Raw genomic sequence first — 25,970 nt, forward strand, 5'->3', positions numbered from 1 at the left:
TTAAAAAATAAACCTCAAATGACATCCTTATCACTTATCAACATATCAAAAGTTTCACTGAGTTGCATTCTGGGTGGGTCGTAAATATCCCAATGTAGGCGTAGTGAATCCTTGCAATAAACTTGAGTGAACTTAATTAACTCCTACAGTATATTTAAAAGAAAATTCCTCACACATTTTGATGTCGGGGAATGAAACATTATTTGAAAAGTGGGTTTATTGCATTCCATGGTGCACACTGATATTTAATATTTAAAGACTCTTAAATTTGATGTACTGTGCCGATAGCTGAAGGGTTTAGTCCCGCAGTGTGGGAGGGTGAGATGGCAAATTTCTCTCTGCATCTCATAGAGGGAGGTTTTAATTTGACTGGCCAAGCCCCCCATACACTGATCTATTAAAGTCTATGCTCAAAAAAGCATCAAGGATGTTAATGTATACTTTATCAGATTAATTTTAATGTAGGCTTGCTGAATAGCTAATTCCCAACTGTTCCAAAACAACGCTACTCCAAATTAGCCAGGGTGCCGCACTGATGGCAGCAGATAACATGTCAGCAAAGAATCACTTACTACAAATTAAAAATGAGGGGGTCTGTTTGTTTTTCTCCATAGAGATTCTAATAAAGAAAAAGAAAAAGTCAGTCTTAACCCACTTCTGATCTGAACTTATGGGGCACAGGCCAACATAAGATTGCTTTGTTCCAATCCACATCTTGATGATTCCCTCAGACAGCAACAGGGGTTTCCATTTCAAATATTAGAGCTGATATTTGACTTAAATATAGTGTTCTCTCGTATGCCCAAGTTTCTATGTACTTAAACGGCAATGGCCAAACATGGTTCTTTCTCCCTTGAAAAGCAGAGATGGAGATAGTTTTAACAAAATAATGGAAGACAACCATACAACAGGGCTTGTCCAGGCTAAATCACTTTAGCCAACATAACCAAACCCACTGCAAAAAGAACAAAAATGTGAAAGCATTCACTCTTATAACCTTCCCAGGACCAGAGGACACATTATGGGAGGCAGCTCACTCCGTTGCCTGAATGACTTACTCAGTTTCCTTCAGTAACTCCCAAGGGGCCTTCACCCAGGTTCTTAGGTAGCATTATGTGCATGGCTGTGTACTTCTATTTTTGTATTCAGTAAGTCCTCACTTAACACTATTGATAGGTTCTGCAGCTTTAAGTGAAACGATGTACAACAAAGCCAATTGTACCATAGGCTAATGATATAAACAAGAGTTAATTCCTACAGAATCTCAATGTTACAGCAAAATGAAGTTGAATGAAACATCATTATTCCAGAGCCTGCTGTATTTATGTGCCCATTGTACTGTGCACCTATTTTTACAATTACAACTTTGTGGCAAAGTCTGTCATACGTCATTTTTAGGTTTTGTTGTTTGCTATCATAATCTGCTTTCGGCAATAACCCAACAAATATAAATCACAGTTTCTTCATTTGTAAAATAAGAGAATTAATCTGGCAGTGTCTAGTTTTTAGCTCCAGCTCTAAAAAGGATAAGCACTATAGGGCTCTAAGTGCCAACCACTGTTCCTTGCAAAAAAAATACTTATGAGCATCTACCACGCATCAGGCGCTATGCTAGCCATGGATATAACTGTGAAAAAAATGTAGCCAAAGGTGATGTTCTCATAAATCCTGGAGACTAGGCTTTATTTCCGTAGTATTTGCTACTGTTATGAAAGTGGTGCTACCATTTGTTTGTGCTAAAATGGATCATTTTTACTCTTTAATTTCTGTGTCTGGGAGGAAACAACCAAGGCAAGGCTTCCCTTCCCATTATTCCATCCACATGCCTTTAAATTCTAGGATGATGTATTTCTTAATAAATGTCTCCAACTCCATTACCAAATAAAAGGGCATCTCTGGCTCCCCTTGACTAAGCAGGCGGATGCTTTGTAAGGGAGAGTAGAAAAACACCTGGTAGATGTGGGCTAGAGCAAGACTCCAATATGGAGCTTAGGATTCTCCCTCTCCTATGCCCATGTCCATCTTACTTTCCCAGATCTGAAACATTTTTTTGAACCATGTTACATTCTTGTAGTTTTAAGGGCCAGATATATTCCCTTAATTATACCAATCCTCAGAAATTCTATTTTGGGGCTATAACTGCTCAATTCTGTGTGAAGATATGCATTTACATTTATATGCAACCAGAGACTCTGCAAACGAAAATGACTAAACGAAAGAAATTTAAAGATTTACCAGAAAGTGCTTAGAAAAGGAATTTGGCTCCTGGCCTCTGGTTTAGACTAGTTTGTTTTAGACCAATAATCCTGTGGAGAACTAGAAAATCATATCAATTAGATCAAGTATAACCGAACTAGAGGCCCAGTGCACGAGATGTGTGCACTCGGGGGGGGGGGGGGGGGGGGGGTTCCCTAAGCCCAGCCTGCACCCTCTCACAGTCTGGGAGCCCTTGGGGGATGTCTGACTGACGGCTTAGGAGAGCTGGCCTAAGCTGGCAATCAGACATCCACGAAAGTGGGAGAGGCTCCCACCACCGCCACTGCACTCGCCAGCCGTGAGCCCGGCTTCTGGCTGAGTGGCGGTCCCTCTGTGGGAGCACACTGACCACCAGGGGGCAGCTCCTGTGTTGAACATCTGCCTCCTGGTGGTCAGTGCACGTCATAGTGACCGGTTGTCCGCCATTTGGTCGATTTGCATATTAGCCTTTTATTATATAGGAAGACATCTGAGAACTACCAAGACTTGAAATGCTGAGATGCCAAAGAGAAGGAGAGTCCAGAGAGGTGAGTCTAATAGTCGGTGCTGCTTTACTCCTTGAGGCATTCGATGATTCTAAAGGGGTCTCTGAGTGGCTTAGAAGCTCATCATAAAGTGGCGGTTTAGAGGTCAAGAAGCTGAACAGGGTGATCTTATAGGGCAGGAGAAATTAAAATTGGAGTACAGGGCCTTCCAAGAGGATCTTTCTTCTGGGATTTTCGAAAGGCTCTATCCCAAAGTGAAGATAAACAAGAACTAAAGAAGCCCTTAAAGGCAATGAAACTACTCAGTATGAAACTGCAATAGTGGATACATGTCATGATACATTTGTCCAAACCTATAAAATATACAGCACGAGGAGTGAACTCTAATGCAGTCTATAGTGTATGGTGGACAGTGATATGTCAAAATAGAGTCATCAATTGTAATAAATGTACTACTCTGGTGGGGGATACTGACAATGGAGGAATCTATGCATGTGAGTGAAAGGGGGCAGGAGGTATATGGAAAACCTCTGCACTGTATTCTTAATTTCATTATGAATCTAACACTGCTCTAAAAATGTCCATTAAAAAGAAACACACAAAAAGCTCTTTAAAAAGACTAAAACCCAGCTTCAAATTAGCTCAATCTCTGATTTAATTTTTAATCTTCCCCTAATCTGTCTTTCAGAAGCAAATGTGAATCCTCTCTAGAGGATCAATATGTTTAAGAAATTTGATGCTGGGATAGATAACTTCAGCCATACACAGGGTTAAAATAAGAATTCCAAGATAGAAAAACATGGTAACTGAAATTTAACACAATAGATGAGTTAACAAAAGATTAAATAGGGCACAAGAGAGAACTGTTAAACTGGAAGATAAGACAAAAGAAAATATCTAGCCTAAGGCACAGAGACAAAACAATATAAAAGAGAGTAAGACACAATGACACATCCTGAAAAGGTCTGACAAACTACCTACATTTGGAGTACTACCAGGAGAGGAAAGAAAGAGTAGACAGAAATAGTATTTGAAGAAATAATGATCAAGAACTATACAGCTGACAAAGGACATAAAGCCACAGATTCCAGAAGCCTTGCAAACCCATAAGCACAAATAAAACCACATGTAGACAAGTAACCCAAAGAAAACAATTTTTAAAGATAAAAGCAGCCAGAGGGTAAAAATGCATCTTATCTTCAAAGGATATCAATAAGAATTACAGCTGACCTCTAAGCAGAAGTAATTGAGACCAGAAGAAAATGGAATATCTTTACAGACTAAAAGAAAATGACTATCACTCAAATTTTATATCCAGTGAAAGAAAGGAAAGCAAAATAAAGACAAATGCAGAGACAAACAAAATTAAATAACTCATCAACGTAGATCTTCACTATAGCAAATACTAAAAGATATACTTCAGGCTGAAAAAAAAAAAAGTATGTCAGTTGGATCTTTGTAAGCATATAGAGGGTAAGTCTAAATAAATGCTGATTTTATAAAACAATAACAACAGTTTTTTTTTTAGGTTTAGTATTTATATAATGAAAACACACAATGAAATAGCACAAAGGAGTGATGTGAGTAAAGGGCAGTAAAGTGTTATAAGGTCCTTGAATTTTCCAGGAAATGGAAAAGTGAAAATTTATATACTACTCTTCAAGACAAAAATATTTACTATAATCTCTAGAATGACACCAAAATATAGGAAAATAACTAGCAAGAAAAGTGAAATAATATAAGAAAACAGCTGGAAAATTCTGTTTTTCTTAGCTTGGAAATGTTGTTGACTCTAAAATTTTGATAATTAAATTCCTCCTGGCATCATAATACAGATAGTTTAAAATAAGCCATTTTGTTTGCCCCAGACTGGCCTTGCCATCATGCTTACTCCATTCCAGTTGGCAGGTGTGTGGTGGGTACTGGAGTTGAGGACAGAGAGCCTGAGTTTGAAATGCAGATGGGACACTGACCTCCATATTTTGAACAATCATCTTTACCCTGCCTGCTGCACCTATAAATTGGGCACAAGTAAATATTTCTTTCCAATAGGCAACACTATTAGGGTATCAAATATATTAGGGCAAACTAAAGTCAGTGACATGTTATTTGTATTAGTCAGAATTGGCTAGACTAAGCTGAAATAATAAATCCTGGTATCTCAATGGTTTCACTCTGCAAACTTCCATTCCTTGTTCACAGGGTACACAGGTTGGGTAGGTCTCAGTGGCTCTCCTCTAGTAATGACTCGGGAATTTCTACCCAGGAGTGTTCCCATCTTCAACGTAAGACCTCGTGGTCACCAACAAAAGGAAGAGAAAGGAAAATTGCACAGAAGATTTCAAAATCTAGACTGGAAGTGAGTACAATCAATTCAATCAACTCCACATCCCATTGGTCAAAACCAAATCACATGGTTCCCAGTTAACTTCAAGGAAGGTTGGGAAATGTCTTAACTGTGTTGAAGAAAAAGTTTGACTGGTTAGCACCAAGCCCGTCTCTGCCAAACCACTGATGCCCAAGTTGTGTCCACTGCAATATTCTCAAAATCAGAGACGTGGCGACTATCCCATTACGCCTTTGTTTTCATACGGGTAAACTATTTTTGAGCTCCTCCCATGGACTTTATTCAAATACAAACAACATATTACTCCAAAAAAAAAATTAGACCAGTAGTCCATCCTCTGAAAGAATAATTTGTTTAGACAATACAAATACTACAATGCAAAAAAACAGTGAGACAGAAATAAAACCCTCCCTCCTCAAGACATTTTATAACAAGAGAGTTCCAGTGCAGATCAGTTACTTAGAGAGAGAAAAAACTCTCCAGCAACACACACAGTCATAACTGACAGATAGCAGTGTTCTTGTGTGTCGTGATACTCTCCCCAATATATCTTTATAATGGAAGTCGGGCCAGGAGACTCAGGACTTGGAATATTTTTACAAAAATGAGAATATCCAGGCATTGCGCTTGGATTCTAGTCAGAGCCCTAGAAGCAGCTACTTCTGTAGCTCTAGCACACTGGCTGACCTATCTGAATTTTAGAAGACTGGAGTGATTGAAATGTCCCAAAGTAGGATGCAATAGCTATTCTGTTAAAAAAAACAAAACCACACACAACACAAACTGATGTTGTTTCTATAGTCAATTAAGTTTTGGAAACTCTGTGGATCCAATTTATTCCTGCTTCTTTCCCCCAGTGCATTTTGCATGCGATGCTTCCATAGCCCACCCATACCATGTTACACTTGTCATTTTTTTAAATCCTCACACAAAGTTATTCTCTTTTCCATTGCTTTATAGAGAGAGAGTGGAAGGGAGGGAGATATAGAGGGAGGGAGAGAGGGAGGGAGGGAGGGAGGGAGGGAGGGAGGGAGGGAGGGAGAGAGAGAGAGAGAGAGAGAGAGAGAGAGAGAGAGAGAGAGAGAGAGAGAGAGAGAAAGAAATATCAATGTGAGAGAGACAGGTTGATACAGATCAAACTTGCAACTCAAGTACATGCCCTTGACTGGGAATCGAACTGTCGACCCTTTGGGGCATGGGCCAATGCTCTACCCACTTAGCAACACCGGCCAGGGCTGCTGTCATCTTTTTTTTATAATAAAAGCTTTACCACTGACCAGTTACAGTGTGTGCTTTCTGTTTTTGTTACTGTTTTGATTGTTTTCCTGCAGAGCCATCAATATTCCAATGTGAATGTGTCGCATGCATGTGCACTGGGAGAGGAACAGAGGAGGCTGGGAGAGTTAGTACATAGCATTCCCCAAACGTATTTGACCAGGTACTACTTTATAGATAGGAAATGTTGGGATATGCGGGCCCTAATGCCCTTCATGTATCTAACAGTCAGTGATCCATGAGTGTGATTTACTCCTTAGTAGCCAGCTAACCCCAAGACATGCCGGAGCTTCCGATTCCTCTGTACAGAGCCAGCGGCCGGCCTGGGAAAATATGCAATATACTGTTACCCAAGTGGTTCAATGAGAATTTGTGACTGGAGGTCCGTCAGGACCCATGCTGGCCTAAACTCCTAGGAATTTATAAATCTAAGCCTTTTGGTGATGGGAAGACACCATGCATTTTTAAGTCTGCATTTGCAAACCTCACCCCGCAGGCCTCGAAATCAAACAGACCCCTGGAAAATACAGAGGAAATTTAAAAGTGAAGAAAAGAAAACATGTCCTTTAAAACATAGTCCAGAATACGGCCCAAGTGTTGCTTCTATGACAGAAAGGCTCATTTTTTACCCATGCACTTGCCATTGGTGTAATCTTTCTGAAACAAGGTTCAGATGAAGCCACTTCCTCTTCTTAATAAAAACAGGTAAGTATCATTCATAGGATCTCCTATAAAAGTATAAACCTACCATCATGGGTTCCTCTATATTTTAATCCTTGCCAGGTTGGTCATCTCATCACTAGTCTATCCATCAACACGCCCACACTCCTACCATTTCAACTACTAGGTATAATCACCACAACCTCCAGGTATCTTGTGACATATCCATACTACACACCCATCATCACCTCCACCACTGGATACCCTCTGCCAACACCCAAACCAGATTGCTACCCTTTCCCTAAAGACAGCACATAGGTCCACCCCACTGCGATTTGGATCAATTGGTTTTGTCCCCTGGAATGATTCCTTCTTTCTCTTCCTGGAAAAATGTATATTCCCCTGTCAAGGTTCAACTCCCAAGCCTCAGAAAAGACCTCCCAATTCCTCCCTGCAAAAAGTGGACCCAGTTTCCTCCCGCTTCCTTCTCCCAATGCCCTTTGCATGTGATGCTTCCATTGCCCACCCATACCGCATTATACTTAGCGGGTGCTTGCTGTCATTTTTTTATAATAACAGCCTTACCACTGACCAAGCAGTTACAACATGTGCTTTCTATGTATTATCTTGGTTAATATTCATAGCAGTCCTAATGAGGCTCATCTTTTTTAACTAACGGTCATAGAGGCTGAGTAACTTGATTAGGATCACACAGGTAATAGAAATTGGAACTAGGACATAAATGAGGGTTCATAGGACTACACAGTCTTATAGAGAACTGAGTTTGATTCCAGCTCTGCCACTGAACTAGTCATCTGGGGTGACTAGTTAACCTCACAGAACTTCAGCCTTTGTGTCTGGAAATCTGGATAACCCCTGCCTCGTTCCACACTGGGGTATTGTGATCATAAAATGTAATAATAAATCTGAAAGGGCTTTGCAAATGCTTAAGTACTATGCAAATGCAAGCTAATTAATTAATGAACTCATTAACATGTTCTCCTGCTGGGCTACAGTTAGGGCCAAATGATAAATAATCCTCATCTTGCTGGGAATTTAACCAAGAAATTTAGGGTTGTGGCGGGGGGGAGGGGGGGAGAAAGAAGGCTGAGGACCCAAAGTCTAAAACTCTGCACATACTAATGAAGGCAGTTTCACTCAAAATCATTTCCATTGCTAGCCGTGGAGTTATTGTTCCCCCCTCCCTGGCCCCCCCTGCCTCCAAAAAAAAGGAAAGGAATGGAAGATTTAGGAGGGATGAAAATGCCTTCTAATATGCTCATTAACAGAGCATCCAGCATGTCATCACTGTGCCCTAAATCCATGACACTGTTAAGTAGAGAGGTCCTACAGTCTATGTCTTCATTACTTATTTACTTTTAGCAAACATTTGTATGATGTGCCAGGTTCTGCTCTAAGTGCTTTACAAGTTTTAGCTTGTTTAATTCTCATAAAAACTCTACGAGCAGTTACAGCTCCTCTCCCCATTTTACAGATGGAGAAACTAAGGTACACAGAGGTCATGCAACCAGGAAGTAGTGAACCAGGACTCACCCAGACCACCTGGTTTCAGAGGCCATGCTCTCAACTCCATGTCACATTCCTCATTACCTGTGGCCCCACTGGCCTGGCAATTCATCTAAAAAGACACACAGGAGAGTCTTTGACCTGGGGAAGCTGGTGGACAGTAGGAGCCTGGGGACAGCTGAACCCAATTATAGGCTGGCTACTATTTGAAAAAGTAACGTGCACATATCAAACTATTATTAACTGATTGTATTCCCTCTCACCCTTTCACCCCTCCTCCCACCGTAGTGCGGTGATCACATCGTAAGATATAAAAATGTCGTATCCGTATATTGTACATCTGAAACGAGTATAACCAATATAATATTGTATACCAACTACACTTAAGTTAAAAATATAAATAAACACACAAACAACATGCGCAGTCCCACTGAGTTTTCAAGGGCGTGTTGCAAGGGGGAGCTGGACCTGCAAGTCCTGTTTCTTTGTTTCTGCCCTTGCAGGGAGGCTGCGTTCGGCTCCGAGGCAGGAGCTCGGCTGTGCAGGGCTGCGTACTGCTGAGCAGAGCAAATCTGGATTAGGAAGCCCATTGTTGCTCTGCAGCCTTGTCACATTCTCCAAGCGGCTTTGAAGGAAGGCAGGCAATATTCTGATCTCAATCTTTCTGGCTCAGGTGTCTCTTCGCTGGTTCTGAACTCAGGCAAGAAAAGGAGCAATGTTGCATACTAATCAGGTCAAACCCCAGCAGAGGAGAGAAATGGAGCCCGTGTTACAGGTTCCTGGCCCAAGGTCACAGAGGAAGGACATGGAGGAGCTGGGCTGCAATATACAAACAACTATGATGCTATGTATTTCCTAACTGCTCTAGAACAGGATACATGTAAAACACAGGGAGAGAAAAAGTAGGTTTACAGTTGTTTGCATGGAAAATAATACTAGAATTGATAACTAATAAGACAAGAATAAACACTGTGGTTCAGGTACTCACAACTGTAAATCAACTCCCCCCCCCCCCCCCATATAGATTGTCAGGGAAGAGTAAAGGCTGGACTCTGTGGCTTATTATAAAACTGGATATTTTTGCAATAACACAGTAGCTTCATTTAACTTGATTTGAGTTGACTTTAGGAGAAGGAAAGAACATGCCAGCCCTTGTGAGAAGAGGCGATCTGGCCAAAATCCCACATAGAGAAGTAACAAAACTGTGGGTCTGAATATGATTTGTCCAATTCTAAAGCCCACGCTTATTCCACTACATGTAACCTGACTTCCCACATCTTCTATAGTATACTAGAGGCTGGCGGGGCGGGGGTGTGGGGGTGGGGTGGGGGTGTGGGGGTGTCACTCAACCCTGCCTGCGCCCTCTCGCAGTCCGGGACCACTTGGGGAATCAGGCCTAAGCTGGCAGTCAGACATCCCTCTCACAGTCTGGATCTCTCGCAGTCCGGGACCCCTCACTCCTTGTCCCTCCTTACCGCCCACTTGCAGCAGAGGTGGGAGAGGCTCCCGCCACCGCCACTGCACTCACCAGCTGTGAGCCTGGCTTCTGGCTGAATGGTGCTTCCCCTGTGGGAGTGCACTGACCACCAGGGGGAAGCTCCTGTGTTGAGCATCTGCCCCCTAGTGTTCAGTGCTTGTCATAGCTACCAGTTGTTCTGTCGTTCAGTCGATTTGCATATTAGCCTTTTATTATATAGGATAGACAATGCTATAGCTAAAATAACCAAAACTGACAGATAAAAACAGCAATGTCATCCATAATCCCATAATCCCACTACCCTAATAAATCAACCACACTTATCTCTCCACAATTCCCCTTCAACCCTGTGCATAGGTAGCTGTGGAGTTTATGTAATTATAGATGTAGAGATTCCCTAAAATTTTATGTCATGGTCAGAACTAAAATTTCAATAACTGCATGAAATGATCATTCTAATATAATTTACTAAAGCATGTTCTTTGTGTTACAGTAAGTGTATCTCCACTTCTGCACCCTTATAAATAACATGGCGATGAATACCTTCAAATAAATAGCTTGGATTCCTTTGTGATAATTTCCTGAGCATCAGTCACAGTGGTGGGTTTTCGGAGTTGGGCTGCTTCAACGTGGACAAAGTAGAAAGGGAGTTGACGGGAGCATTAAATGTCTCCCAAAGCAGCATCCCTCCACAACCAGCTCACTAGAAAAGATGCAGAGAGAGCGAGGGAAGCAAGTCAGCCCATGATTAGACCAGTCAAACATGTTTAAATAAAAAAAGGAGTTCAGAATATTTAACAGGATCAAAGAGGGAAGATTACAGAGATCTGGAGCCTTTAATAAATATTAAAGATGCGTTCCCCCACTCCACTCCTGGCAGGGTAGCGAGTGTGGAAGAGAATCAGACAGAGATGGAATTCAACAGTCAGGGGCCTTTATCTTTGTAGCAGCATTGTCTGACAGGTAACAAAAAAACATTTATTGTCTTTAGTTGATAGGGGAGAGGGGAGGAGAGTATGGTTCCCTACTAAAAATGAAAATTGGCCAATCTAAAAGCTGCCCAGAAGATGAGATTGTAAGATGCTGGGTCAGGAAGAGAATTTGATAACCTGGCCAGCTCTGTGCACTACAAAGACAGGCAACTGAGGCCCATCGAGGGTGCAAACTGGCCTCCAGGCTCCAGGCAGAGCCCAGCCCCTCTGGCTCTGTCCAGCACTCCTTCCGATGGGCTATGCGGCCTCTGTCCAAAATAAAATGTTGCCTAGCATGTGGCCACCACGGGGAGACTTGAGGCCTCCCTGCGCCTTACCTACAGGTTAGGCCAGCAGTGGGCAAACTACGGCCCGTGGGCCGGATCTGGCCTGTTTGAAATGAATAAAACTAAAAAAACAAAAGACCGTACCCTTTTATGATGTTTACTTTGAATTTATATTAGTTCACACAAACACTCCATCCATGCTTTTGTTCCGGCCCTCCGGTCCAGTTTAAGAACCCATTGTGGCCCTCGAGTAAAAAAGTTTGCCCACCCCTGGGTTAGGCAGTGGTCACATCAGACAGACAAAAGTCCAACCCAAGCATCCTGACATCTCCAAGGACCGCTCTCCAGGAAGTGGGCTTGCTTCTTTCCCCAGACAGTCGGCCTGCCTGGCTGCTCACTCCGGGAAGCGCCCACCTTCCAAGAGCCGTGATTGGTTACGGCGAGTCCTGATGCCCTGCAGACTGCGCTTCCCATCAGGACACAGCGGTACTGGCGCCTGTGCTTTCGGTTTGGGCTGCTCTCCAGTCTGATTGGCCAATGTCCAGGTTGTAAGAGTGGTTAAGGATTTTGCATGTCACCCCTGGCATGTGCCAAGGTTTTTCTATCGAGTACCGGATTCACAAGGTTGTCGTGAAAAAGGGAAAAGTACGTTTTCAGGTTGTATGAATAATAAAGCCTCTGAGAAGTTCTTTGAGGAAAATTCTGTTAAATTGTGTTTAATCCGATATTCCCAAGCTTATTAGACCACACAGGAACAGTGTCACCTCCTCCCCCAACCTTTTTTCCTACAAAACTAGTGTCTGGAAGGCACAGCCTTGGCGAGGAAATGGGTTTCTACTACCCAGTGGCGCCTGTGTCTGAAAGTCCCCTCTTCCTGTTGAACAGTGGTTCTCAACCTTGGCTGCACATTAGAATCACCTGGGAATCTTTTTAAAATCCTGATTTCTGGGCCTCATCCTCCGGAAATTCTGTTTCTTTGTTCTGGGCTGGGGCCACAACATTAGTAACAAAGAAACAGAATTTCCGGAGGATGAGGCCCAGAGATCAGGATTTTAAAAAGATTCCCAGGTGATTCTAATGTGCAGCCAAGGTTGAGAACCACTGCTGTAGAAGATGCTGATGAAAGCCAGTTTGAGGGGGAGAAAGTACTAAAACACGGTAAAGAGCCTGACTTATACCGAAATCCCGTTTCTTCCACTTGCCCTTGAAAAAAATTCCTTCAATTGTCATATGCTCGGTTTCTTCATCTGTTGAGCCAGGTGGAGCATCATCCCCTCTGCAGGATTGCAGTGAGGATCCTAGGAACAAAGACCTAAAGTACTGACCACGGTGTCAGGCAGGTGGCAAACAGTGCAAGTGAGCTGTTATCACCCAGCCGCGGGCTCATCTGGCCCCGAACACTGTAGAGGGCGCCCTTGAGGCTTCTGCTCTCCTGGAGTCAGTCTGGTAGACAGGACAGGCTGGGGACCGTAAACTGCAGCCTCTGCAGCCACCATACGCACAGGACTCAACTGAGGCTGCAGGTAAGCAGTGAAGCTGGAATGGTTTGAAGATGTTTCACAAAATCGGTGTGATAATTGAGCCCCCAAAGAGCCTCCTTCTCCTTAAAAAACAACTGCCACTGTATGCAAACTATACTTTGATAAAATAAAATAAAAAAATAAATAAACTGCCTTCTGTAGCATGTGGCTGCCAGGGACCAGGGACAGGGAGAATGAGGAGTTATTGCTTAATGGGTGCGGAGTTTCAGTTCGGGAAGATGAAAAAGTTCTGGAGATGGATGATATGTTGGTTGCCTAATGGGAATATACTTAATGCCACGGAACTGTACACTTAAAATGGTTAAATCGGTCCATGTTGTTATGTATACTATACCGCCATTTTTAAAAATTGAAATAACTGTGGCCCTCCCATCCACGGGGCTAATCTGCTCCCCGCCCCAGACTCCACTCTGTACAAACTCACATCCCTGGTTGAGAGCATCTCCCGGAGCGAGCTGGTCCCTCCCCGGCTTAGGTGTTCCATTTCTTGCTCCTTCCAGGGTCTGCCTTCGTTGCCAGCCAAGCCTCCAGATGGTATTGCAGTCACTCAGCTAAACACCTTCCGCCGCAGTCTTTTTCCCCATCTCCCCCACTTCACTTAAAAATAAATGGTCTTTTTTCGTAATTCCAGACAGAACACGAAGCGCTCTCTCTTTTACGCAGTCACCGGATTCTAAGTACACAATTATGCAGGGAATGTCTTTAGATGCACCAGCTTGAGAACTTTGAAACGTTAAGCTCTGAATCAGATAACAGCTTTCATCTCAGGAACAGCCTTCCACTGAACCTAAGTACATGCTTAACTTATTAAAAAAAAAAAAAAAAAAAAAAACACGTTACCCGGGTTATAAACAATGTCAAGGTAATAAAATAAGTGACTATAAAACCCTCCCAAATGAAACATGCCCAGAAAAGTCGGAGTTTTTCTAAGGCAGCAGACAGCTTGTTCGTTTCTACTGTCCACTCCCGTTATGTGCTGCTTCAAACCAGATCCAAGTGGCCCCAGTATACTCACCGCCCCTCCTCGTCTACCTATTAATAAGATTTCACCATGTAAAACAAGCGAGACAATTACTATGCCCTGGTTGTCTGTGGTTAAGACTTAATTGCACGGCTGTGTTCAATTTTGAGCATCATGTTTCCAGAAAGAAAAAAAGAAGTGATAAATTGGATGTAGTTCAAAGGAAAGCAAGACAGCGGATGAAAGCGGCTTGGAAAATAAGACTCAGTTGGGAACGTTAAGGTAATTCTGTACATTTTCAGCTCAGTGAAAAGATGGCTGAGAGATAATGGAAAGCATCTGATGAGTCAATTTGGGCTTGGTCCCCGAGGGCATCACCAACGAGAGGGAACGGGGAAGGGAGTGGGTCTATTTTAGCTCCGTCTCTACAGCTCGCAGCACGGGGGCTGGTACGTAGTAGGTGTTCAGTAAAAAACATTCTTGCTCAGTGCCCCCTTGAGAAAAACGGTGAAATGAGATCGCTAAACCGGCTCGTGCTGATGCTTACAAATCTCTTTTTCTAGGAAGGGTTGAAATGTTGCTTTTGATCTCCAGCAAGAATAATTTAGGGAAGGTAAAATCAATTTTCTCATTAGGCCAGTTGTGGATTAAATAACTTACCCCAAGGCTCCTGTCAACCCCGCTAACTCATGATTCTCTGTACTTTTAGCCACATTCATCGTGTCACTCAAAAATTTACAGCTCCCTGTAGCTCCCAAGGTAAAGCTCAAAATCTGGAGGCACACGCTAGGTGCTAGGTGTCCGCATTCCAGCCCAAACATGCCTTTCTGATCTACCTCTTCTTCCCTCTCCAAGCCCACCTATTCCAGTAGACATGTCTGCACAAGGTGCCCCCTCCCTCATTTTTTCAGCATGCAGGATCACAGACAAACCCCCTTAAAACCTCAGCACCACCACTCACTATCTCTGCGACCTTGGGCTCACTGCTTGCCTTGCCCTCTCGGAATCTTCTTCCCTCTTGTGTAAAGTGGGGAGAGTAATCATTCCTGTGAGTCTTAAATAAGGTCATGCACATAAAGTATTCAGCACTGTGCAGGGACATGGCAGTCTTCCCCTATGTCCCTGTCTTTGGTAGTGCTGTGTTCCTTTTCTAGAATGTTCTTCAGCTTGCTTTACACCAGTTTGCCAAAATCTGCCATTCACTGAAGCTCCACTCAAATCTGACCTTATTCACCACGTTTTTCCCAAATGTCCAAGTCTATATGATTTTGCCCCAGTTCTGTGGGCATTCAGCCCATTCATTCTCTGGCCCGGCTCACTGAGGGTCAGATCAGATTCCCCACTGAAACATCAGCTGCCCCTCTTTAACTCGTCCCTTGGGCTCAGCTCCCTGCACGATGGAAAGAGGCATAATATAAAGCCCCATCCCTTGACAGGAAGGAGGAGAGAGTGTTTATATGTATTTCAAGAGCACTCCCATGGACCAACTACTCTACTAAGCAATTCCATGTGCCGTCTTCCTAATCATCAAAAAGCTAACGGCAGTGGCTCTGAACCATGGCTGCCCATTAGAATCACTGAGAGACCCTGTGAAATATATGCATTCCTCAGGTCCCAGCCCAGCCTAATTCAAACCAAATTTCCAGCAGTGGAACCTCAGCAGTTGATATCAACTCTTCAGGGAATGACCACAAGCACTCACGGGTTAGTGACTCTGAAACGCTGGAGGGTGCACCTGGCTGTGATAGCTCTGGTGCAGAGAAGGTCCGTGTGGGCAATTCCCGAGGAGCACACCAAGTGTGAGGCCTTCCTCTGGGTTGCCTTCTTCTCATTCCCTGGGAGCTATGCCACCCCCAGCCGGGCTCCACAGAGACCTCGTGGTGAAGCCGCAGCGCAGAGGTGGCGCTGCTGGGACCCTCCAGGAAGAGCTGGGTCCCCTGGGATTCCCAATCCAGCTGGAAAACGGAATTGCCATCTGGTAAATCACAAGACGATTTTTGTTCTTGCCAGACGCGCCCTATCAATATGGAAGTTACAGACAGTCTTCAACACACAAACAGGTTCTGTTGCCAAAAGTTCCTTCCTAACTCAGATGTTCGGAGTTTGGAACGCATCACCCCACAGAAACAAGGATATAAATGGAGGTTAGTTTTTCATGTTTTAAAACTCAGAGGGTGTGTGACACACTGTATTTTGTATCGTGAACTGGGTAAGAACTAGGTGAAGGCACATTTGCTAGTGGTTGGAACTTACACATAAATTTCTTATGCTTCCTGGGTCCTAGCTCCTCATTTCAAAAGTGGGGGGGGAGGTCACCAAGAATGACTTTATTTTTTTAAATATATTTTATTGATTTTTTACAGAGAGGAAGGGAGAGGGATAGAGAGTTAGGAACATCGATTCAGCTGCCTCCTGCACACTCCCGACTGGGGATGTGCCCACAACCAAGGTACATGCCCTTGACCAGAATCAAACCTGGGACCCTTGAGTCCACAGGCCAATGCTCTATCCACTGAGCCAAACCGGTTAGGGCACGAATGACTTTTTAATAGGAGTGCTGGGGGTCACCGTGAGGAGATATGTGCATACAGAGGCTCCCGGTACTAGGCCACTGTGGCTATCATCACTATAACATGTGGTAGAGAAAACACGCATGACCTTAACCTCAGCACTTAAGCACTCAGAGCCTCAGTTTTTATCTCTGCAAAAATATGAGAATATTTACTTCACAGGGTTATTATTGTAAACATGAATGTGAGCATGCACAGAATGCACTTACTACAAAGTCTAACACAGCATGAGTGTCTAATAAATAGGGCGGGGGGTGGGGGGAGGTTGCTATCTCAGGAATGCCTGGCCATACCTGCACATTTGCTTTCTGGGCTGACCTAAATCCACCCTTATGAATACTCCTCTATACGAGGAAAATTAAAATTAACAATTGTTTGGCAGATGTCTGGCTCACGTTCAATCCCCTGCTTGGTTCCGTGTGACATACTGGGGCACGAGAGGTAGCTGCCAAGGTCCCTCATGCTAAGAATGTGTGTGGAAATGCTGCGAAGGTCTGCATTCCAGTGAAATCAGAGAGCACCTCCAAGCTGATGAAGAAGCCGGAGAAAGAGAAGGCTGGGCAGGGTGAAGGCTGATAGTGTAGCCCATGGGTCCAGCTGAGCTGCATCCCTACTGGCAAGATGGTGATGTACATGAGAAAATGAGGGTGATCACGGTTAACCTTCCCCCATCAGGAACAGTCCCCAAGGAAAACCGCGGGCCAGGTGCTCTGCAGAGCGACTGTCCGAGAGCCAGAGGCTGAACTCTGTGGAGGAGAAGGAGGCCGAGTGCCACAGGGATAAAGTTCCCTGTAAGGTCTCCGGCTTCACACATTCTTTACAATCCTCAAGATGATTTCTCGGGGGAAGGTGAAAAGAATTATAATTACATCTGTGAAAAAGGCTTCAGATGGGAAAAAAAATCCTGCCATATGGTGTGTGGCAAATGTTTTGGAACTGAATAAATAACATGGTGGGTGTTCTCCCCCCATTTCTGTCCCTAGGTCTATGTTACACAGGCTGACTGGCGAACGTGGATCCGTTTTTCTCTTGGAATAGAAGCGCACCGGGTTATTTAATTGTGTGGCCATTAATATAATTCGGGTCTCTTTCTGCAAGCAGAGATATTTACAAACTTATAATCAGATTTTGTGATTTGGGTGTAAAGCAATCCCCCACAAGAGGCGAGGAGACATTTCCGTCCAGCTGTCCCTTTGCAGAAGGATTGCATGAAATACAGAAGGGCTTGGAGTCAAATGGTCAGGATCCCTGAGGGAAGCGGGACAGGAGGGTCGCTGGTCTCAATGGACACCCCATTCTCCAGCAAAGAATGTTTAAAAGTCAGGAGATGGGCATTCATAGGTATCAACCACCAAATATTAGTATACTAGGGGCCCGGTGCACGAAATTCGTGCACTGGGTGGGGGGGGGGAGTGTCCCTCAGCCCAGCCTGCCCCCTCTCACATACTGGGAGCCCTCAGGCATTGACCCCCATCACCCTCCAATCGCAGGATCAGCCCCTTGCCCAGGCCTGACGCCTCTGACAGAGGTGTCAGGCCTGGGCAGGGGACCCTCATTTCCCCCCATCACTGGTTCTGCCCCCAGCCCAGGCCTGATGCCTCTGGCCCAGGCGTCAGGCCTGGGCAGGGGACACCCAGACCCCTCTGATTGCTGGCTCTGCCCCTTACCCAGGCCTGATGCCTCGGCCAGAGGCGTAGACCCCCATCACCCTCTGATCGCCTGATCGGCCCCTTGCCCAGGCCTGACGCCTCCGCCAGAGGTGTCAGGCTTGGACAGGGGACCCCCATCTCCCCCCGATCACTGGCTCTGACCCCCGCCCAGGCCTGAGGCCTCTGGCCCAGGAATCATGCCTGGGCAGGGGACCCTCATCTCCCTCTGATCGCTTGCTCTACCCCCGCCCAAGCCTGACGCCTCTGACCCAGGCTTCAGGCCTGGGCAAGGGGACCATCATATCCCCCCAATCCCCGGCTCCGCCCCCCACCCAGGCCTGATGCCTCTGGCCCAGGCATCAGGCCTGGGCAGGGGACTCCCAGCCCCCCGCCCAGGCCTGATGCCTCGGCCAGAGGAGTTGACCCTCATCACCCTCCGATCACCAATCGCCGGATCGGCCCATTGACCAGGCCTGAGGCCTCCGGCAGAGGTGTCAGGCCTGGGCAGGGGACCCCCAGCTCCCCGCGGTTGCAGGCTCCGCCCCTGCCCAGGCCTAACGCCTCTGGCTGAGGCGTCCGGCCCGGGCAGCAGGGACCCGCAGCTGCAGCGGCCCCGCTATCGTGGGCTCCGCTTTAGGCCCAGGCAAGGGACCCCTAGCTCCCGGGACTGCCAGCTTCGACCGTGCCCAGCTCCCATCGCTGGCTCCACCCCTACTTCCTGCTATCACTGGCCAGGGCGGCAAAGGCGCCTGATTCTCCGATCATGGCTGGGGGGCAGGGCAAAGGCGGCCCCAGGGCCGCCTTTGCCCTGCCCCCCAGCTCTTAGCTCCCCCCTGGGTTTCCGATCACTGTCAGTGGCAGGGGGCTTCTTCCTGCTTTCCCTTTCGCCTCCCTGCATTGTGCCTACATATGCAAATTAACTGCCATCTTAGTTGGCAGTTAATTTGCATATAGCCCTGATTAGCCAATGAAAAGGGTAGCATCATATGCCAATTACCATTTTTCTCTTTTATTAGTGTAGATTCCAGACTTTGTCCAAATGGGACTTTGTCACATGTTCCTGTCGACTGTGAGCTCCTGGCATTACTGTGCTCAGGGAATAGACAAGGGAACAGCGGTTGGAGACATGAAGTGACCTGCTCCTGTGTGTGCACATAGTCATAAGCTGTCCTTAATTAAATTATTGACAAAACTGCCCAACCGATTTGGCTCCATGGAGAGAGTGTCGGCCTGCAGGCTGGAGGGTCCCAGGTTTGATTCCAGTCAAGGGCACATGCCTGAGTTGCACGCTTGATCCCCAGTAGGGGGCATGCAGGAGGTAGCCTATCAATGATTCTGTATCATCATTGATGTTTCTATCTCTCTCTCCCTCTCCCTTCCTCTCTGAAATCAATAAAAATATATTTTTAAAAAATTATTGACAAAATTCAATATATTGAGTCCTTGTTGTGTGTCTGAGGTCTATACCTTCATAAAATTTACAATGTACCTGCCAGACATACTCCAGAATAATGAGTACATCTGATCCATCTCAGATCTCCAGAAATAGGACGATGTATAGTACTCGGAAGATGCGCAGTACGTTTTTGCCAAGTGAATTAATCTACTCAACATAACCCCCTAAATCAGTGGTTCTCAACCTTCTGGCCCTTTAAAACAGTTCCTCATGTTGTGACCCAACCATAAAATTATTTTCTTTGCTACTTCATAACTGTAATGTTGCTACTGTTATGAATTGTAATGTAAATATCTGATATGCAGGATGGTCTTAGGCGACCCCTGTGAAAGGGTCGTTCAACTGCCAAAGGGGTCGCGACCCACAGGTTGAGAACCGCTGCCCTAAATCAACCCATGTTTGGTTTCCTAATAATCCTTGTGAATGGCCATGCTTCCTGAGGAAATGACAGATTTTCAGCAAGATTGGTGCAAAGCCAAGACAAGCAGCGTGAGGACCTGTGACCCTTATTCTGTCACAGCAGCTTGTCTCTTTTCTCTGCTGGCTTATCTTTTCTTATCTATTTCAACTTATCTTATTATCTTATCATCTACTTTATCATCTCACTTCCTCAAATGTATTTTCCTTCTTCCAAACTAGACTTTATACTCATGGTCCTTAGAGCAAAGACCTTACTCAAGAGGTTCCCTCATCCAGGAGCACACTTATCCACTTATACCTTATTAAAAAAACAAAAAAAACTCACTCTATCATCTTTTAAGCTCATGGATGTTAACTAGATTTATGGTGGTTACCACTTCCCAATACATATATGCAAATATCATATCATTATGCTGTACACCTGAAAGTAATATAATGTGCCAATTAAAGAAAATTTAAAGACTCATTTCAAGTCGCCTATTCTAAGAAGTCTACCTGGAACACCAGCCCTCTGAGGTAGGGCTATGTACTTTTAATTTTTATGAATCCAAGTCAACAATGACCAAATCCTAAAGGTTACCTGTGTGTCTCTCAACCACCCCACAGCCCCACCATAAATTCATTGCATGCAAATTTCCTGTCTTTTCAGTTCAGTGACTGAGCCTCTAATATAGATCCTACCTAGAGCATGAGTAGGCCCTTCGGATCATTTAGAAATTGACCTAAGTTGAGGGAAGAGCATGGCTCTTACCATCATTGTCCTCTCAGCACCGAGGATGTGACGGGTGTGACACATTCCTCAGACGTGAGCTGCCTCAGGGACACGTCCCTTCCCGGCTGTGCTCTGAGGTCCCTGCCACCCAACTCTAGACGGCTCTGCTGGGTTCCCGTTTACCAACCAAATCCAAAGGTCAGAGAGACACTGAAGTGGAGGGAGGCCACCTGGACCACAGAACTGCAGTGTACGAGAGGTGATGTGGCTCTCGGAGATGTGCCGGCATCACAGGCAGATAACCCTGGGCCCTATCCAACCCACAGAAACGCTCCGTTTGGCCATCATCTGGTTAAAAGAGCTGCTGTAACCACTGCCTGCACTTAAAAACTAGGAATTTTTCACATAAAATTCCAGATTTCTACTTTCTCTTGAAATCAGAAGATCTAGCAAGACTTGGCCTGAGTTCCCGCCCATATGTTTCCAGTCTGGTCCTGCATGCATTTGCATTTATAACCTTATATACATAATGATATGGTTTCTTGTTATTATTTATTTACTATTTATGCATGAAGGGAGCAGGTAGTTTGTTAAAAGGGTCCTTGTTTTCCCTGGAGAATTCCCCGAGGGCACTGATTTTGCAGCATGCTGTGTACCTCTGAGTGCAGGAAATTCTGAGGGCAGGAAGGAGAAGGTTCCAAAAGATGTTTCCCAGTTTCTTCCAGTCTTCCTTCTAAAAACCTCAGACAGCGTGGCAACCGCCCTGACATTTCTGTGGTAAAGCTCTTCCTTTCTCTCAGCGAGATGGTTCCAGATCACAGAATGTGCTTATGTAGCTCAGATTAGGGGAACGTAGGCCCGCTCTCGGGGTTCTGAACTCCACTCTCCCCTCCAACCTTCCAGGAGTGACTGGGCAAGTCCACTACCCTTCAGGATTTGGCTGGAAGAAGGAGGCCACAACAAAGGGTCTGGATTTTAAGCCAAGTGTGATAGGAAGCTGTGGAGGGTTCAAGCACACAGGGAAAATCAGCAGGTGGAGGGCTGAAAGAGCCCTCTGCCTGCTGCATGGAGAATCTATTTTTTGGTTGTGTAGAGTGCAAGCAGAGACAAGGCAGCTCTTGATCCAGGCAAGAGATGGTGATGTGTAATAGTTATCATTGCTGTTTAACAAATTACCCCAAACTTAGTAGCTTAAAACAAGACAAATTCACATCTTACAGCTCTGGTTATCAGAAGTCCAGTAAGGTCTTACTGGCTTTTAGCCAGTAAGCGGTGGGCAAACTTTTTTACTCGAGGGCCACAATGGGTTCTTAAACTGGACCGGAGGGCCGGAACAAAAGCATGGATGGAGTGTTTGTGTGAACTAATATAAATTCAAAGTAAACATCATTACATAAAAGGGTACAGTCTTTTTTTTTTTTTAGTTTTATTCATTTAGTTTGCCCACGCTGGGCTAAAATCAAGGGATGGGTCAGGCGGCATTCCTTCTGCAGGCTTTGGAAGGGAACCCATTCCCTTCCCCTTCTCCAGCTTCCAGAGGTCACCTGCAGTCCTTGGCTTATGGCACCTTCCTCCATCCTCCAAGCCAGGAGTGCAGCATCTTTATACCTCTCCCGCCTCCCTTATAGGAATTCAGGATACATGGAGAATCCAGAGTAAGCTCTCATCTCAAGGTCTTTAACTCAATCACACCCGCAAAGATCCTTTTGCCACATGGGGTGACATATTCATAGGTTCCACAGGGCGATTACTAAGCCCACTACAGAAGAGAGACAATAAAGATGGGGAGGACAGAATTTGTATGTATTTTAGAGGCGTATCTTGTGTGTGCTATAGACTGCAGAGTCTCTCCCACAAGTTCCAAGCATTTCTTACATGATAGTCCCCTAATGTCAAATAACCCTCTTTTACAAGTGAGAGGAGCAGTCATTCAATGGCAAGCAAACAGGGCAAAAATGAAATTTTGTACACACATATATACACATGTATGCATGTGTTTGCATATTATCCAGTATAATAAAAGACTAATATGCAAATTGTCCCCAAGACCGGGAGTTTGACTGGGAGTTTGACCAGGGGGTGGAGCCAGCCTGCCAACTGCCCATGCCCCTCCCCCCATACCCTGCCCCTACCCATGCAAAAATTCGTGCACTGGGTCTCTAGTATATACATATGTACACATACTAGCATATTACCTACATACACATATATTTATGTATATGTGTGCAGATGAATGCTTTAATTATATATACATATGTGTGCAACTATACATGCATAAATTTGTATATGTATGTATATATAATTATGTAATTAAATAATTACTTTATACTTCATACTAATCTCTTGTGTGTATTCCCACAGTTGAATACTTGTATTATATATGCATACATGTATATAATTATGTATATAAATAAAAACTAGGTGTGTGTGCGTGTGTGTGTGTGGATACACACACGCATACAGTTGAGTGCTTGGCTTTCCACCCTGGTTCCAACACTGTTAACCTGTTCTCTTGGATAAGACGTTCACCCTCCCCAGGACCTCAGCCTCCCGGCCTCTCAAATGGTATCCACACTGCCAGTCCTGTAATCCATGGGGTTCCTATAGACAAATGAGTTTATGCACATGGAAGAACTTGGTATGGGGCATAGGCCTAGATGAAGCTAAGAATTAAGTAGTGAGGAATGATCTCTGAGTTTGAAATTTAAATCATTCCTGTTTCCTGCTCAGTCCAGCTGCCCTGCCCTGGTCCTCCCTGCAGAAAGGTTCAAGTCGTTCAGGTATAACACTGCTGCCAGCTGGTCAGGGGACAGGGAGGGCCACAGATCACAGAGCCCTGGGAGGCTCAGTGGATTATTTAATTTCACGAAGAAGATCATCAAAAGAATGAGAAGAACTGCCACGTTTTCTGTGCTGCAGCAGGTGCTCCATGGGCCACCAAGCTGGATGTCTACTCTGAGCATCTGTTCTGTATACCAGGCACAAAGCTGAGGGCCTTAAGGCAGTATCATCACATGTAATTCTCACTTCAACCACATGGGCTGCCCCACTATGACTCCCCTTCACGGAGACACCAAGCCTTAGAGAGGTTAAGGCACTGCCTGAGATGACATCGTCACTAGCACACGATACAGCGGGCAGGTCTGTCTGATTTTAAAGCACTCGCTCTTAATTGCTCTGGAATGTTCCTCTGCCAATGGCTGTTATCTTAGATGTAAGTGTGAGAAGACAGATGAGAGGTATTTTCAAGCTGGCTACCGCGTGATTAACCTGATTCTTTTCAGGTTAGGTCCTCTTTCATCCATTTTAAAAAAAATAATTCTGTATTATTTAAAGTATTACATATATCCCCCTTTTCCCCCATTGACCCCCTCCAGCCTACCCCTGTCCCCCACCCCACACCTTCACCACCCTATTGTCTGTGTCCATGGATTATGTATCTATGCATACAAGGTCTTTGGTTGATTACCTCCCACCCACACTCCCTCCCTCCCCTGCCTTCCCTCTGAGATTCTGCACTCTGTTCCATGCTTCCATGTCTCTGGAGCCACTCAGTTCCTTAGTTTATTTTGTTACTTGGATTCCACATATGAGTGAGATCATGTGATACTTGTCTTTTTCTGACTAATTTCACTTAGTATGATACTCTGCAGGTCCCTCCATGTTGTCTCAATGGGTAAGAGATTCTTCTTTTTTACTGTTGCACAGTATTCCATGGTATAAATGTACCACAGCTTTTTTATCCACTCATCTACTGATGGGCACTTGGGCTGTTTCCAGATCTTAGCTATTGTAAATTGTGCTGCTGTGAACATAAGGGTGCATGTATTCTTTGACTGGTGTTTCAGTTTTCTTAGGATATATTCCTAGATGTGGGATCACTGGGTCATATGGCAGTTCCATATTTAATTTTTTGAGTAAACTCCATACTGTTTTCCACAGTGGCTGCACCAATCTGCACTCCCACCAACAGTGTACTAGGGTCCCTTTTTCTCCACATCCTCGCCAGCACTTGTCATTTGTTCATTTGTTGATGGTTAGCCATTCTGACAGGTGTGAGATGATACCTCATTGTCAATTTAATTTGCAGCTCTCTGATGATCAGTGCCTTTGAGCATTTTTTCATATGTCTCTTGGCCATCTGTGTGACCACTTAGGAGAAGTGTCTATTTAGGTCCTTTTCCCATTTTTTAATTGGATTGTCTTTCTTTGTTTAGTTGTATGAGTTCCTTATATATTTTGAATCTCTTGCACCCATTTTTTAATAAATAAAAATTAGCCATGTATATGTACAATATTCTTATTTTCATTACTAGAGGCCCAATGCATGAAAATTCGTGCAAGAGTAGGCCTTCCTTCCCCCGGCTGCCAGCACCAGCTTCCCTCGGGGACCCAGGACCTGGGCTTCCTTCCTCCAGCTGCCAGCAGGCACCTGGGACCCGGGCTGCTTCCCTCCGGTCCCGGCTTTGTCCAGAAGGACTTTTGGTCTAATTAGCATATTACCCTTTTATTATTATAGATGTAATTTGGTCTCTAATTAAGGATTTTACCCCCATTTCATAGATTCAAAATCTGAGGCTCAGAAGGATTGAATGACATGCTGAAGCCTACACAACTTGTAAAGGGATCTCAAGACCAGGTCTTCGGAATCCAAGTCCATGTAAGTTTTATAAGAAACATTTAGACTGTCTCGGTCAACTTCCTTGTTCCACAATGAAGGAACTGAGGCCCAGAGGGGAAATGACTAGGTCAAAGTCACACAGTGATTAAAAGGAAAGACTGGAGCCTCAGACAGATTTGTGCTCAAATCGCAAACTTCCCACTAACTTGCTGCCTGCCCTGTGAGGTTTTCCTGAATTCCTCCAGTGAAGGGCACACTTTGCTCGCCTGCCAAATGGGAATGATAAAAATGCTGACCAGAGATTTTTGTGAAGGTTTAACTCAAGATTACAAGTTCCCGTCATATAGTAGATGGTGGCTCTTAGTGACACAGCTAAACCTAGAGGCCAGGACTCATCTCCCAGTCTGATGTGTGTTTCAGCAAGACACTCAGCAAGATGTCTCTTGGCCATCTGTCTGCAATTTTCGGTCATTTCTGCATACATAATGACACAATGTAATGTGGAGTGTTCTCTGAGTCTCAGCAGCCTGATCCCTGAAGCAGATTAAATACACTAACCATATTCTCTCAGAGCTTCCGTCACACGGGCCAATTTCTTCTTATTTTAACAGGTAGAGCACGGGTCACCCTTTGCAAACCCATGTCTAATAATACCATCATTCAAGTGAGGCTAGATTCTGTAGTTACGAGTTTTATTGATACAGTAAAAGTCCTACTTCGGCCATTTCCTGCGCTGTAGGAAATTGGTTATAGTT

Source organism: Myotis myotis, unplaced genomic scaffold (assembly GCF_014108235.1).
Source record: "Myotis myotis isolate mMyoMyo1 unplaced genomic scaffold, mMyoMyo1.p scaffold_m19_p_12, whole genome shotgun sequence".
NCBI classification, from domain to species: Eukaryota; Metazoa; Chordata; class Mammalia; order Chiroptera; family Vespertilionidae; genus Myotis; species Myotis myotis.